This window comes from Pseudorca crassidens, chromosome 3, assembly GCF_039906515.1.
Source record: "Pseudorca crassidens isolate mPseCra1 chromosome 3, mPseCra1.hap1, whole genome shotgun sequence".
Lineage (NCBI taxonomy): Eukaryota > Metazoa > Chordata > Mammalia > Artiodactyla > Delphinidae > Pseudorca > Pseudorca crassidens.
Genome location: NC_090298.1, coordinates 139,965,750 through 139,979,517, shown reverse-complemented (window position 1 = coordinate 139,979,517; position 13,768 = coordinate 139,965,750). Strand labels below are relative to the sequence as shown.

The window sequence follows — 13,768 nt, the reverse complement described above, 5'->3', positions numbered from 1 at the left end:
CCCCAAAACTGTTTGATCACAGAAAGTTTTATTTCTTCCTTCTCAATCTGAATATTTTTATTTCCTTTTCTTGTCTTATCATATTAGCTAGGCTTTCAGTATGATGTTGAAAAACAGCGGTGAGAGGGGACATCCTTGCCTCATTTCTGATCTTAACAGGAAATCTTCGAGTTTCTCACCACTAGGTATGATGTTAGCTGTAGGTTTTTTTGTAGATCGTCTTTATCAAGATGAGAAATTTCCTCTCTATTCTAGTTTGCTGAGAGTTTTTTTAAAAAATAAATTTATTTATTTATTTTTGGCTGCGTTGGGTCTTTGTTGCTGTGCGTGGGCTTTCTCTAGTTGCGATGAGTGGGGGCTACTCTTCATTGCAATGCACGGGCTTCTCATTGCGGTGGCTTCTCTTGTTGCAGAGCATGGGCTCTAGGCACGTGGGCTCTGTGGTTGTGGTGCACAGGCTTAGTTGCTCTACAGCATGTGGGATCTTCCCGGACCAGGGCTCGTACCCATGTCCCCTGCATTGGCAAGCAGATTCTTAACCACTGGGTCACCAGGGAAGCCCATCAAACATTTATTTATTTATTTATTTATTATTTTTTTTCGGTACGCGGGCCTCTCACTGTTGTGGCCTCTCCCATTGCGGAGCACAGGCTCCGGACGCGCAGGCTCAGCGGCCACGGCTCATGGGCCCAGCCGCTCCGCGGCATGTGGGATCTTCCTGCACTGGGGCACGAACCCGCGTCCCCTGCATCGGCAGGCAGACTCTCAACCACCGCGCCACCAGGGAAGCCCCCAAACATTTATTAATAGTTCTAAACCTTTTGTTTCTCTGTAAAAGGAAGCCAGTGTTCAGTAATTAATGTTTCAGTATCTTATTTTATTTGGAAACGACCTAGTTATTTAATAAACTTCCATCATTTAACTTAATTTAGCACAACTCTAAATTTTCATGTTGTTGAATATCTGGAGAGAATTTTTTTTTTTTAGCTTCAACCCCATGCGGCATGAAGGATCTTAGTTCCCAGACCAGGGATCGAGCCTGTGACCACTGCAGTGGAAGTGTGAAGTCTTAACCACTGAACCACCAGGGAAGTCCCTGGAGAGATTATTTTTAGATGGACATTCCTAAAACATAATTATTCCTAAAAAGTTCACCCAAAACTCTTATCTCATTTGCATTTTCTTTCCTTAAAAGTTTCCTCACATTGAGTTTCTCCAGCAGTCAGCCACAAAGGGCTTATGGACTGATGAGATCCTGATCTCCTTAGCTCTCACCCATGGCGAAGTCGAGCCTGAGGCAGCCAGAACCCCTGGGCCACTGGTCTTCAGTAGCAAGCATCCTCATCCATTTACCCCAGGGTGCTGAAAACTATTTCATTTTCTACACATGCAGTGAGTGAAAATGGCTGAAAAGTGGTGAGAAGAGCTAGTTTCTCCATTTCTCTGGCCCTGAACCAGATGGCGGAGTAGAAGGACGTGCTGTCACTCCCTCTTGTGAGAACACCAGAATCACAACTAGCTGCTGGACAATCATCGACAGGAAGACACTGGAACTCACCAAAAAAGATACCCCACATCCAAAGACAAAGGAGAAGCCACAATGAGATGGTAGGAGGGGCACAATCACAGTGAAATCAAATCCCATAACTGCTGGGTGGGTGACTCACAGACTGGAGAACACTTATACCACAGAAGTCCACCCAGTGGGGTGAATGCTCTGAGCCCCATGTCAGGCTTCCAAACCTGGGGGTCCGGCAATGGGAGGAGGAATCCCTAGAGAATCAGACTTTGAAGGTTAATGGGATTTGATTACAGGACTTTGAAAGGACTGGGGGAACAGAGACTCCACTCTTGGAGGTCACACACAAAGTAGTGTGTGCATCGGGACCCAGGGGAAGGAGCAGTGACCCCAGGGGAGACTGAACCAGACCTACCTGCTAGTGTTGGAGGGCCTCCTGCAGAGGTGGGGGGTGGCTGTGGCTCACCATGGGGACAAGGACACTGACAGCAGAAGTTCTGGGAAGAACTCCTTGGCGTGAGCCCTCCCAGAGTCCTCCATTAGCCCCACCAAAGAGCCCAGGTAGTCTCCAGTGTTGGGTTGCCTCAGGCAAAACAACCAACAGGGAGGGAACCCAGCTCCACCCATCAGCAGTCAAGTGAATTAAAGTTTTACTGAGCTCTGCCCACCAGAGCAACAGTCAGCTCTACCCACCACCAGTCCCTCCCATCAGGAAACTTGCAAAAGGCTCGTACATAGCTTCATCAACAAGAGAGGGCAGACAGCAGAAGCAAGAAGAACTACAATCCTGCAGCCTGTGGAACAAAAACCACATTCACAGAAAGATAGACAAGATGAAAAGGCTACGTACCAGATGAAGGAACAAGATAAAACCCCAGAAAAACAACTAAATGAAATGGAGATAGGCAACCTTCCAGAAAAAGAATTCAGAATAATGATAGTGAAGATGATCCAGGACCTCGGAAAAAGAATGGAGGCAAAGATGGAGAAGACACAAGAAATGTTTAACAAAGACCTAAAAGAATTAAAGAACAAACAAACAGAGATGAACAATACAATAACTGAAATGAAACTACACTAGAAGGCATCAATAGCAGAATAACTGAGGCAGAAGAACGGATAAGTGGCCTGGAAGACAGAATGGTGGAATTCACTGCAGCGGAACAGAATAAAGAAAAAAGAATGAAAAGAAATGAAGACAGCCTAAGAGACCTCTGGGTCTTAAACACATTAAACACAAAAGCATTTGCATTATAGGGGTCCCAGAAGGAGAAGAGAGAGAGCAAGGACCCAAGAAAATATTTGAAGAGATTATAGTCGAAAACTTCCCTAACATGGGAAAGGAAATAGCCACCAAAGTCCAGGAAGTGCAGAGAGTCCCATACAGGATAAACCCAAGGAGAAACACACCGATACACATAGTAATCAAATTGGCAAAAATTAAAGACAAAGAAAAGTTATTGAAAGCAGCAAGGGAAAAACAACAAATAACTTACAAGGGAACTACCGTAAGGTTAACAGGTTATTTCTCAGCAGAAACTCTACAAGCCAGAAGGGAGTGTCATAATATACTTAAAGTGATGAAAGGGAAGAACCTACAACCAAGATTACTCTACCCGGCAAGGATCTCCTTCAGATTTGATGGAGAAATCAAAAGGTTTACAGACAAGCAAAAACTAAGAGAATTCAGCACCACCAAACCAGCTCTACAACAAATGCTAAAGGAACTTCTCTAAGTGGGAAACACAAGAGAAGAAAAAGACCTACAAAAACAAACCCCAAACAATTAAGAAAATGGTCATAGGAACACACGTATCGATAATTACCTTAAACGTGAATGGATTATATGCTCCAACCAAAAGACACAGGATTGCTGAATGGATACAAAAACAAGACCCATATATATGCTGTCTACAAGAGACCCACTTCAGACCTAGGGACACATGCAGACTGAAAGTGAGGGGATGGAAAAAGATATTCCATGCAAATGGAAATCAAAAGAAATCTGGAGTAGCAATACTCATATCAGATAAAATAGACGTTAAAATAAAGAATGGTACAAGAGACAAGGAAGGAAACGACATAATGATCAAGGGATCAATCCAAGAAGAAGATATAACAATTATAAATATATATGCACCCAACATAGGAGCACCTCAATACATAAGGCAACTGCTAACAGCTATAAAACAGGAAATTGACAGTAACACAATAATACTGGGGGACTTTAACAGCTCACTTACACCAATGGACAGATCATCCAAAATGAAAATAAATAAGGAAACAGAAACTTTAAATGACACAAAAGACCAGATAGATTTAATTGATATTTATAGGATATTCCATCCAAAAATAGCAGATTACACTTTCTTCTCAAGCGCGCACGGAACATTCTCCAGGATAGATCACATCTTGGGTCACAAATCAAGCCTCAGTAAATTTAAGAAAATTGAAATCATATCAAGTGTCTTTTCTGACCACAATGCTATGAGATTAGAAATGAATTAAAGGGAAAAAAACGTAAAAACACAAACACATGGAGGCTAAACAATATGTTAGTAAATAACCAAGAGATCACTGAAGAAATCAAAGAGAAAATTTAAAAAAACCTAGAGACAAATGACAATGAAAACACATGATCCAAAACCTATGGGATGCAGCAAAAGCAGTTCTAAGAGGGAAGTTTATAGCTATACAAGCCTACCTCAAGAAACAAGAAAAATCTCAAATAAACAATCTAACCTTACACCTAAAGGAACTAGAGAAAGAACAAACAAAACCCAAAGTTAGCAGAAGGAAAGAAATCATAAAGATCAGAGCAGAAATAAATGAAATAGAAACAAAGAAAACAATAGCAAAGATCAATAAAACTAAAAGCTGGTTCTTTGAGAAGATAAACAAAATTGATAAACCATTAGCCAGACGCATCAAGAAAAAGAGGGAGAGGACTTAAATCAATAAAATTAGAAATGAAAAAGGGGAAGTTACAACAGACACTGCAGAAATACAAAGCATCCTAAGAGACTACTACAAGCAACTCTATGCCAATAAAATAGACAACCTGGAAGAAATGGACAAGTTCTTAGAAAGATATAACCTTCCAAGACTGAACCAGGAAGAAATAGAAAATATGAACAGACAAATCACAAGTAATGAAATTGAAACTGTGATTAAAAATCTTCCAACAAACAGAAGTCCAGGACCAGATGGCTTCACAGGTGAATTCTATCAAACATTTAGAGAAGAGTTAACACCCATCCTCCTCACACTCTTCCAAAAAATTGCAGAGGAAGAAACACTCCGAAACTCGTTCTATGAGGCCACCATCACCCTGATACCAAAAGCAGATAAAGATACTACAAAAAAAGAAAATTACAGACCGATATCACTGATGAATATAGATGCAAAAATCCTCAACAAAATACTAGCAAACAGAATCCAACAACACATTAAAAGAATCATACACCATGAATAAGTGGGATTTATCCCAGGGATGCAAGGATTCTTCAATATACACAAATCAATCAATATGATACACCATATTAACAAACTGAAGAAGAAAAACCATATGATCATCTCAATAGATGCAGAAAAAGCTTTTTTTTTTTTTTTTTTTGCATTACGCGGGCCTCTCACTGTTGTGGCCTCTCTCATTGCGGAGCACAGGGTCCGGACGTGCAGGCTCAGCGGCCATGGCTCACGGGCCCAGCCTCTCTGTGGCATGTGGAATCTTCCTGGACCAGGGCACGAACCCGTGTCCCCTGCATCGGCAGGTGGACTCTCAACCACTGCGCTACCAGGGAAGCCCCAGAAAAAGCTTTTGAAAAAATTCAACACCCATTTATGATAAAAACTCTCTAGAAACTGTGCATAGAGGGAACCTACCTCAACATAATAAAGACCATATATGACAACCCACAGCAAACATTCTCAATGGTGAAAAACTGAAAGCACTTCCTCTAAGATCAGGAACAAGACATGGATGTCCCCTCACACCACTATTATTCAACATAGTTTTGGAAGTCCTAGCCGTGGCAATCAGAGAAGAAAAATAAATAAAAGGAATACAAATTGGAAAAGAAGAAGTAAAACTGTCACTGTTTGCAGATGACATGATACTATACATAGAGAAGCCTAAAGATGCCACCAGAAAATGACTAGAGCTAATCAATGAAATTGGTAAAGTTGCAGGATACAAAATTAATGCACAGAAATCTCTTGCATTCCTATACACTAATGATGAAAAATCTGAAAGAGAAATTAAGGAAACACTTCCATTTACCATTGCAACAAAAAGAATAAAATGCCTAGGAATAAACCTACCTAGGGAAAAAAAAGGCCTGTATGCAGAAAACCATAAGACATTGATGAAAGAAATTAAAAATGATACCAACAGATGGAGAGATATACCATATTCTTGGATTGGAAGAATCAATATTGTGAAAATGACTATACTACCCAAAGCAATCTACAGATTCAATGCAATCCCTATCAAATTACCAATGGCATTTTTTACGGAACTAGAACAAAAAATCTTAAAATTTGTATGGAAACACAAAAGACCCCGAATAGCCAAAGCAGTCTTGAGGGAAAAAAATGGAGCTGGAGGAATCAGCCTCCCTGACTTCAAACTATACTACAAAGCTACAGTAATCAAGACAATATGGTACTGGCACAAAAACAGAAACACAGATCAATGGAACAAGATAGAAAGCCCAGAGATAAACCCACGCACCTATGGTCAACTAATCTATGACAAAGGAGGCAAGGATAAACAATGGAGAAAAGACAGTCTCTTCAATAAGTGGTGCTGGGAAAACTGGACAGCTACATGTAAAAGAATGAAATTATAACACTCCCTAACACCATATACAAAAATAAACTCAAAATGGATTAGAGACCTAAATGCAAGACCGGACACTATAAAACTCTTAGAGGAAAGCATAGGAAGAACACTCTTTGACATAAATCACAGCAAGATCTTTTTGATCCACCTCCTAGAGTAATGGAAATAAAAACAAAAATAAACAACTGGGACCTAATGAAACTTAAAAGCTTTTGCACAGCAAAGGAAACCATAAACAAGACGAAAAGACAACCCTCAGAATGGGAGAAAATATTTGCAAATGAATCAATGGACAAAGGATTAATCTCCAAAATATATATGCAGCTCAATATTTTTTGTTTGTTTATTTGTTTGTTTTTTATGGTACGTGGGCCTCTCACTGTTGTGGCCTCTCCCATTGTGGAGCACAGGCTCCGGACACACCGGCTCAGCGTCCATGGCTCACGGGCCCAGCCGCTCCGTGGCATGTGGGATCTTCCTGGACCAGGGCACAAACCCGTGTCCCCTGCATCGGCAGGCGGACTCTCAACCACTGCGCCACCAGGGAAGCCCCAATGCAGCTCAATATTAAAAAAACAAACAACTGAATCCAAAAATGGGCAGAAGACCTAAATAGACATTTCTCCAAAGAAAACATACAGATGGCCAAGAAGCACATGAGAAGCTGCTCAACATCACTAATTATTAGAGAAATGCAAATCAAAAGTACAGTGAGGTATCACCTCACACCAGTTAGAATGGGCATCATCAGAAAGTCTACAAACAACAAATGCTGGAGAGGGTGTGGAGAAAATGGAACCCTTTTGCACTGTTGGTGGGAATGTAAATTGATACAGCCACTATGGAGAACAGTATGGAGGTTCCTTAAAAAACTAAAAATAGAATTACCATATGATCCAGCAATCCCACTACTGGGCATATACCCAGAGAAAACCATAATTCAAAAAGACACATGCACCCTAATGTTCATTGCAGCACTATTTACAATAGCCAGGTCATGGAAGCAGCCTAAATGCCCATTGACAGACGAATGGATAAAGAAGATGTGGTACTTATATACAATAGAATATTAGCCATAAAAAGGAACAAAATTGGGTCATTTATTGAGACATGGATGGATCTAGAGACTGTCATACAGAGTGAAGTAAGTCAGAAAGAGAAAAACAAATATCATATATTAACGTGTATATGTGGAAACTAGAAAAATGGTACAGATGAACCAGTTTGCAGGGCAGAAACTGAGACACAGATGTAGAGAACAAATGTATGGACACCAAGGGGGGAAAGCGGTGGGGGGGTTGGGGTGGTGGTGTGATCAATTGGGCGATTGGGATTGACATGTATACACTGATGTGTATAAAACTGATGACTAGGGCTTCCCTGGTGGCGCAGTGGTTGAAGAGTCCGCCTGCTGATGCAGGGGACATCGGTTCGTGCCCTGGTCCGGGAAGATCCCACGTGCCGCGGAGCGGTTGGGCCCGTGAGCCATGGCCGCTGAGCCTGCACGTCTCGAGCCTGTGCTCCGCAACGGGAGAGGCCACAACAGTGAGAGGCCCGCGTACCGCAAAAACAAAACAAAACAAAACAAAACTGATGACTAATAAGAACCTGCTGTATAAAATAATAAATAAAATTTAAAAATTAAAAAACGTTTCTTCACATTGAGTTATATTCCTTGCTGACAAATTTGTAACAGATATAACAAGATTTTATTTAGCTTATATTAAACCTAGGCACAATAAAAGTATCATACTTAATGTTGATGACTCTAAAAAAAACAAAAAACAAAGAAACAATACTATATCACTTCATGGGTAGTGCAAGTATCTTATAACAACAAAATATTTCTAATTCCTCTTTCCTATCCCTGTATCACTGCTATCATTCAGTTAACTTACCTCTAAGCTATAATCATTGAGTATCTTGTTGCTTTATTATCTTGAATGAACTGTTATCTATTAAATCAATTAAGAACAAAAAATTTAAGGTTTTCATTTTACCTTCACTTATTTCTTCTCTAATGGAGATCTCTTTATGTAGATCCAAGTTTCTGACCTATGTTGCTTTCCCTGTTTCTGAAGAATTCTATTAACTCTTTTTTGTTTGTTTTTGGCTGTGTAAGATCTTAGTTCCCTGACCAGGGATGGAACCCATGCCCCATACAATGGAAACACGTAGTCTTAACTACTGGACTGCCAGGGAAGTTCCAATTAACATTTCTTGCAAGGCAGGTCTACTGTCCACAAATTCCTTCAAGTTTTGTTTGTTTGAGGAAGTCTCTATTTATGCTTCATTTTTGAAGGATAGTTTCACAGAATTATGAAAATATAATATAGAATTCTAGGTTGGTGTTTATTTTCTCTCAATACGTTAAATATTTCACTTCACTCTCTTCTCACTTACATAGTTTCTGAGGAGTAGTTGGGTATAATTCTTATCTTTGCTTCTCTATAGGTAAGAAGTCCCCCTTCCCCCAGTTTTTTCAAAATTTTTCTTTATCTTTGATATTCTGCAGTTTGATTATGATATAACAAAGTATAGTTTTTGTTTCTTTTGTTTTTGTTTTCAGCATTTATTCTGCTTGCTGTTCTCTGAACTTCCTGGATCTGTGGTTTGGTGTCTGACATTAATTTGGGGGAAATTCTCATTCATTAATGTTTGAAATATTGCTTCTGTTCTTTTCTGTCTTTCTTTTCCTTCTGGTATTCCTGTTACACCTATATTATACTTTTGGTTGTTATCCCACAGTTCTTGGATAGTCTATTTCATTTTTTTCAGTCTTTTCTCTCTTCTCTTTCCAGTTTTGGAAGCTTCTATTGACATATCCTCAAGCTCAGAGATTCTTTCCTCAGATGTGTCCAGTCTACTAATGACCCATCAAAGGGATTCTTCATTCTGCTACAGCGTTTTGGATCTCTAGTATTTCCCTTTGATTCTTTCTTAGAATTTCCACCTGTCTGCTTACCTTATGCATGTGTTCTCTTATGTCATCTACTTTTTCCGTTAGAGTTCTTAGCATATTAGTCATAGTTATTTTAAATTCATGATTTGATAATTCCAGCATCCCTGCCATATCTGACTCTGATGCTTGCTTTGTCTCTTCAAATGGCATTTTTTTGTCTTGTAATATGCATTGTAATTTTTTTGTTGTTGAAAACCAGACATAATGTACTGGGTGAAAGTAACTCTGGTGAATAGTCTTTTAGGAATGTGGTGGTAAGGTGTCAGAGTAGGAGAAGCATTCTGTAGTCCTATGATTTGGTCTCAGTCTTTCAATGAGCCTGTGCTCCTGGGCTGTGAAGTTTACAAATGCCTCTTAGTACCCACCCACCCCCACCCCCCAATGGTTGAAGTTAGGTATTTTCCTTCTCCCAGTGTTAAACACTGATAAAATCTCAGTAGGTTAGGCTCTGGTAAAATAGTTTTTCTTGAGGGCAGGCCTTGTTAAGAAGAAAAGAATGCTTTGGCATATGTCAAAATGGTTACTTTTCCACTCCCCCTGATGGGAGCCCAAGGAGATTTTCCCTGATATTCAGGGGGATTCATAGACACTTAACCTGGTTGAGCTCCTGTGGATTAAATTCACAGAAGTGAGGGCCCCCTCTGGAGTTTTTAATTTTCAGACTTATCCACACTGAGCATCTAGCAATTTGTAAATTACAGTTCAGACTTTCCTACCCTGGTACTGGTTCCTGAGGAGGTTTCTGCTTGTGGGTTTCTGCTACAGTAAGTTGTGATTATTTGTATCCACTTTTCTGTCTCTCCAATTTTGGGGGCTGTGGTTTGCCCTGTGACCTTGCTTCTTTGACAGATCTAAGAAAAGTTGCTGATATTCCAGTGTTTTTTTCTTTCTTTCTTATTCTTAGAATGGAGTGTTGATTTCTAAGCTCCCTACATGCCAGACTGGAATCACTGTGATTTTCATTTGCATTTTCCTAATTATTAGTGTGTTGAGCATCTATTCATGTGCTTGTGCACCATTTGTATATCATCTCTGAAAAAATGTCCGTTCAAGTCCTTTGCCTATTAAAAAATTGGATTATTTGGGTTTTTGTTGTTAAATTGTAGGAGTATATATATTCTATATATTTTATATAGATTTGTAAATATTTTATCCCATTCCTTAAGTTTCTTTTTCACTCTGTGGATTGTGTCTTTTGATGTACAGAAGTTTTAATTTTCATATAGTCTCATTTATCTATTTTTTCTTTTACTGTCTTGTCACATCCAAGAAATCATTGCCAAATTCAAAGTCATGAATATTTTCCCCAATGTATGCCTCTAGGAGTTTTATAGTATTAGATTGTATATTTGGGCCTTTGATTTGATCCATTTTGAGTTAATTTTTGTATATGGTGTAAGGTAAGGGTCCAACTTTATTCTTTTGCATGTGGATATCCAATTTTCCCAGCACCATTTGTTAAAGACTATCTTTCCCCCAGTGAATAGTCTTGACACCCTAGCTGAAATTCATTTAACCATATGTGCAAGAGTTTATTTCTGAGCTCTCTATTCTATTCCACTGGTCTATATGTCTGTGTTTATGCCAGTACCACATTGTTTAGCTTTGTAGTAAGGTGTTTTTTGTTTTGTTTTTTGGAGGTGGCATCAGCCTTTATTGTGGGGTCTGCACAGTAGGTGCCAGGCCCCTTCTGCTGAGGGAAGGCTGAGACTCCAGCCTGGACCGACCATCCAGTCTCCAATGAGCCCATCCTCCTGTGCACGGGGATCTGGGTCCTGTGGGGTAACTCTGCCTCCATCACCCCCTCCCACGTGCTCGGGTGCGTTGCTAGTCAGGAAGCAGGAGCCAGGGCGGGTGGCGGGTCACCTGGTGCAGCAGGCCTGGGGCTCGGGCCCTGGCCCGGCAGCTGCAGAGCCCCAGCTGGAAGCAAGGGCCGTGGTCCCGGCCATGCCACCCTCAGGCTCTGGGTCCAGGCTCTCGTAGATGGTGGGCAGCGAGGTGCGCTGGCTTAGCCTACGGCTAAGGCCAACCAGCAGGGGCTGGGGCAGGGAGGCCACATCTACGTTGTTGCCCAGGCCCACGCGGGCCAGCACCGGGAACTTGGTGGTGTCCTTGATCGCCTCAGTGAGCTCACGGGCGGTAGCCCGCGGCAGCCGGTTGCTGTTGAGCAGAAGCTGGGTGAGGCGGGGCAGCGTCCAGAGGCTGGGCAGCAGCCGGTGCAGCAGCTCATCACTCAGCCCCGTGAAGCTCAGGTCCAGCACTGCCAGCCTGGCGCCCTGGCTGCCCAGGTAGCGCATGATATGCTGCACGTCCCGCACCGACAGTTGTATCCCCGATAGGTTCACGGTCTCCCCTGCCAGCAGAGTCTTCTGGAGGTTGCTCTTGAGGCAGCTCTGGGTCTTCCTTCGGGGCAGGCTGGACCCCTGCTGCCGCTTGGAGTGAGGGGTGAGGTGGTAGATGAGCTGCCGGCAGGTCTTGTCTGAGGACTTCCAGAGCTCATAGTCCTGCGGGGGCAGCGCGACTTGGGGCACTGCAGGTCCCGGGCCAGGTTCACAAGCAGGTCGTGGGAGATGGGGTCCACCAGATTGAGGAAGGCCACATTCCTGTAGAGGATGTCTGTGAGGAGGGTCCCCTCGAGGCCCAGGTCCTGGCGCAGGAGGCGCAGCAGCTGCCGGGCGCGCGCCGGGCGCCGCTCGCGGAGCGTCGACTGGATCTCGCGGAGCCAGCGCACCCGGCGCTCATAGGGCGCCGGCCCGCACCCCGCCTCCGCCCCAGCCTCCGAGCCCGCTTCGGGCCCGGGCCGCCGGCCCAGCCGCGCCCCCAGGGCCGCCGCGCGGCGGGCGCCGAGCCGGCCTGTAATAAGTTTTGAAACCAGAAAGAGTGAGTCCTCCAACTTGTTCTTCTTTTTCAAGATTGTTTTGTCTTTTTGGAAGTTCCCTTGAACTTCCATATGAACTTTAGGATGGATTTTTCTACCGTGCATAAAATGCCATTGGGATTTTGATGGAGATTGGGTTAAAAATGTAGATCACTGAGTATTGTGGAAATCTTAACAATACTGTTTTCTAATCTATGAACATGGGTTGTCTCTCCATTTATCTATGTTTTCTTTCATTTATTTCAGCAATGTTTTGTAGTTTTCAGTGTGGAAATCTTTTACCCCCTTGAATAAGCTAATTCCTAGGTATTTTATTCTTTTTGATGTTATTGTAAATGGAATTGTTTATTAATTTCCTTTTGCGGTTGTTCATTGTTAGTGTATAGAAATGCAACTAATTTTTTAGTGTTGATTTTATACCTTGCAATTTTGCTGATTTCATTTATTAGTTCTAAGAGGTCCCCCCCACTCCCCGCTTTGGTGTGTGTGTGGAGTTTTCTACATATAGTATAATGTCATCTGTGAATGGAGATAATTTTACTTTCTCTTTCCCAATTGGGATGCCTTTTATTTCTTTTTCTTGATTGACTGCTCTGGTTAGAACTTCCAATTATATGTTGAATAGAAGTGGCAAAACCAGGTATCCTTGTCTTATTCCCCATCTTAGAGGAAAAGTCTCTCACCACTGAATAGGATGTTAGCTGTGGGTTTTTCATATACGACTTTTATTATGTTGAGAGAGTTTCTTTCTATTCCTAGTTTCTATAGTGTTTTTATCATGAGAGGGTGTTGAATTTTGTCAAATGCTTTTTCTGCAACAATTGAGATGATCATGTGTTTTTACCCTTCATTTTGTTAATATGTGTTCTACATTGATTGATTTTCATATGTTGAGCTATCCTTTATTCCAGGAATAAATCCCACTTGGCCATTGTGTATAATCTTTTAATATGCAGCTGAATTCAGTTTGCTAGTATAGGCATACCTCGTTTTACTGTGCTTCATTTTATTGTGCTTTGCAGATATTGTGCTTTTTACAAATAGAAGGTTTGTGGCAACCCTACATCAGGCAAGTCTGTTGGCCCCATTTTTCCAACAGCATTTGCTCACTTCATGTCTCTGTGTCACATTTTGGTCATTCTCACAATATTTCAAAAATTTCATTATTATTATATTTGTTATGGTGATCTATAGGAGTGGTTTTGTTTTTTTTTTTTCTGGCTGCTCCGCGCAGCTTGTGGGATCTTAGTTCCCCAACCAGGGATTGAACCTGGGCCCCAGAAGTAAAAGTCCTGAGTCCTAACCACTGGACCGCCAGGGAATTCCTGATGATGAGTGATCTTTTTTTTTTTTTTTTTTTTTTGTGGTACGCGGGCCTCTCACTGCTGTGGCCTCTCCCTTTGTGGAGCACAGGCTCCGGACGTGCAGGCTCAGCGGCCATGGCTCACGGGCCCAGCCGCTCTGCAGCATGTGGGATCCTCCCGGACCGGGGCACGAACCTGCGTCCCCTGCATCAACAGGCGGACTCTCAACCACTGTGCCACCAGGGAAGCCCCGATGAGT

General features: G+C 42.0%; 1 non-coding gene and 1 pseudogene across 1 annotated transcript; both read right to left on the bottom strand.

Moving 5' to 3' along the window:
• Positions 1 to 11,097: 11,097 nt before the first annotated feature.
• LOC137221038 (leucine-rich repeat-containing protein 75B pseudogene) lies at positions 11,098 to 12,277 on the bottom strand (annotated as a pseudogene).
• A 1,177-nt stretch (positions 12,278 to 13,454) lies between these two features.
• Positions 13,455 to 13,526, bottom strand: TRNAK-UUU (transfer RNA lysine (anticodon UUU)). The gene has a single exon. It is a non-coding gene; the product is annotated as a tRNA-Lys (tRNA).
• Positions 13,527 to 13,768: the final 242 nt, after the last annotated feature.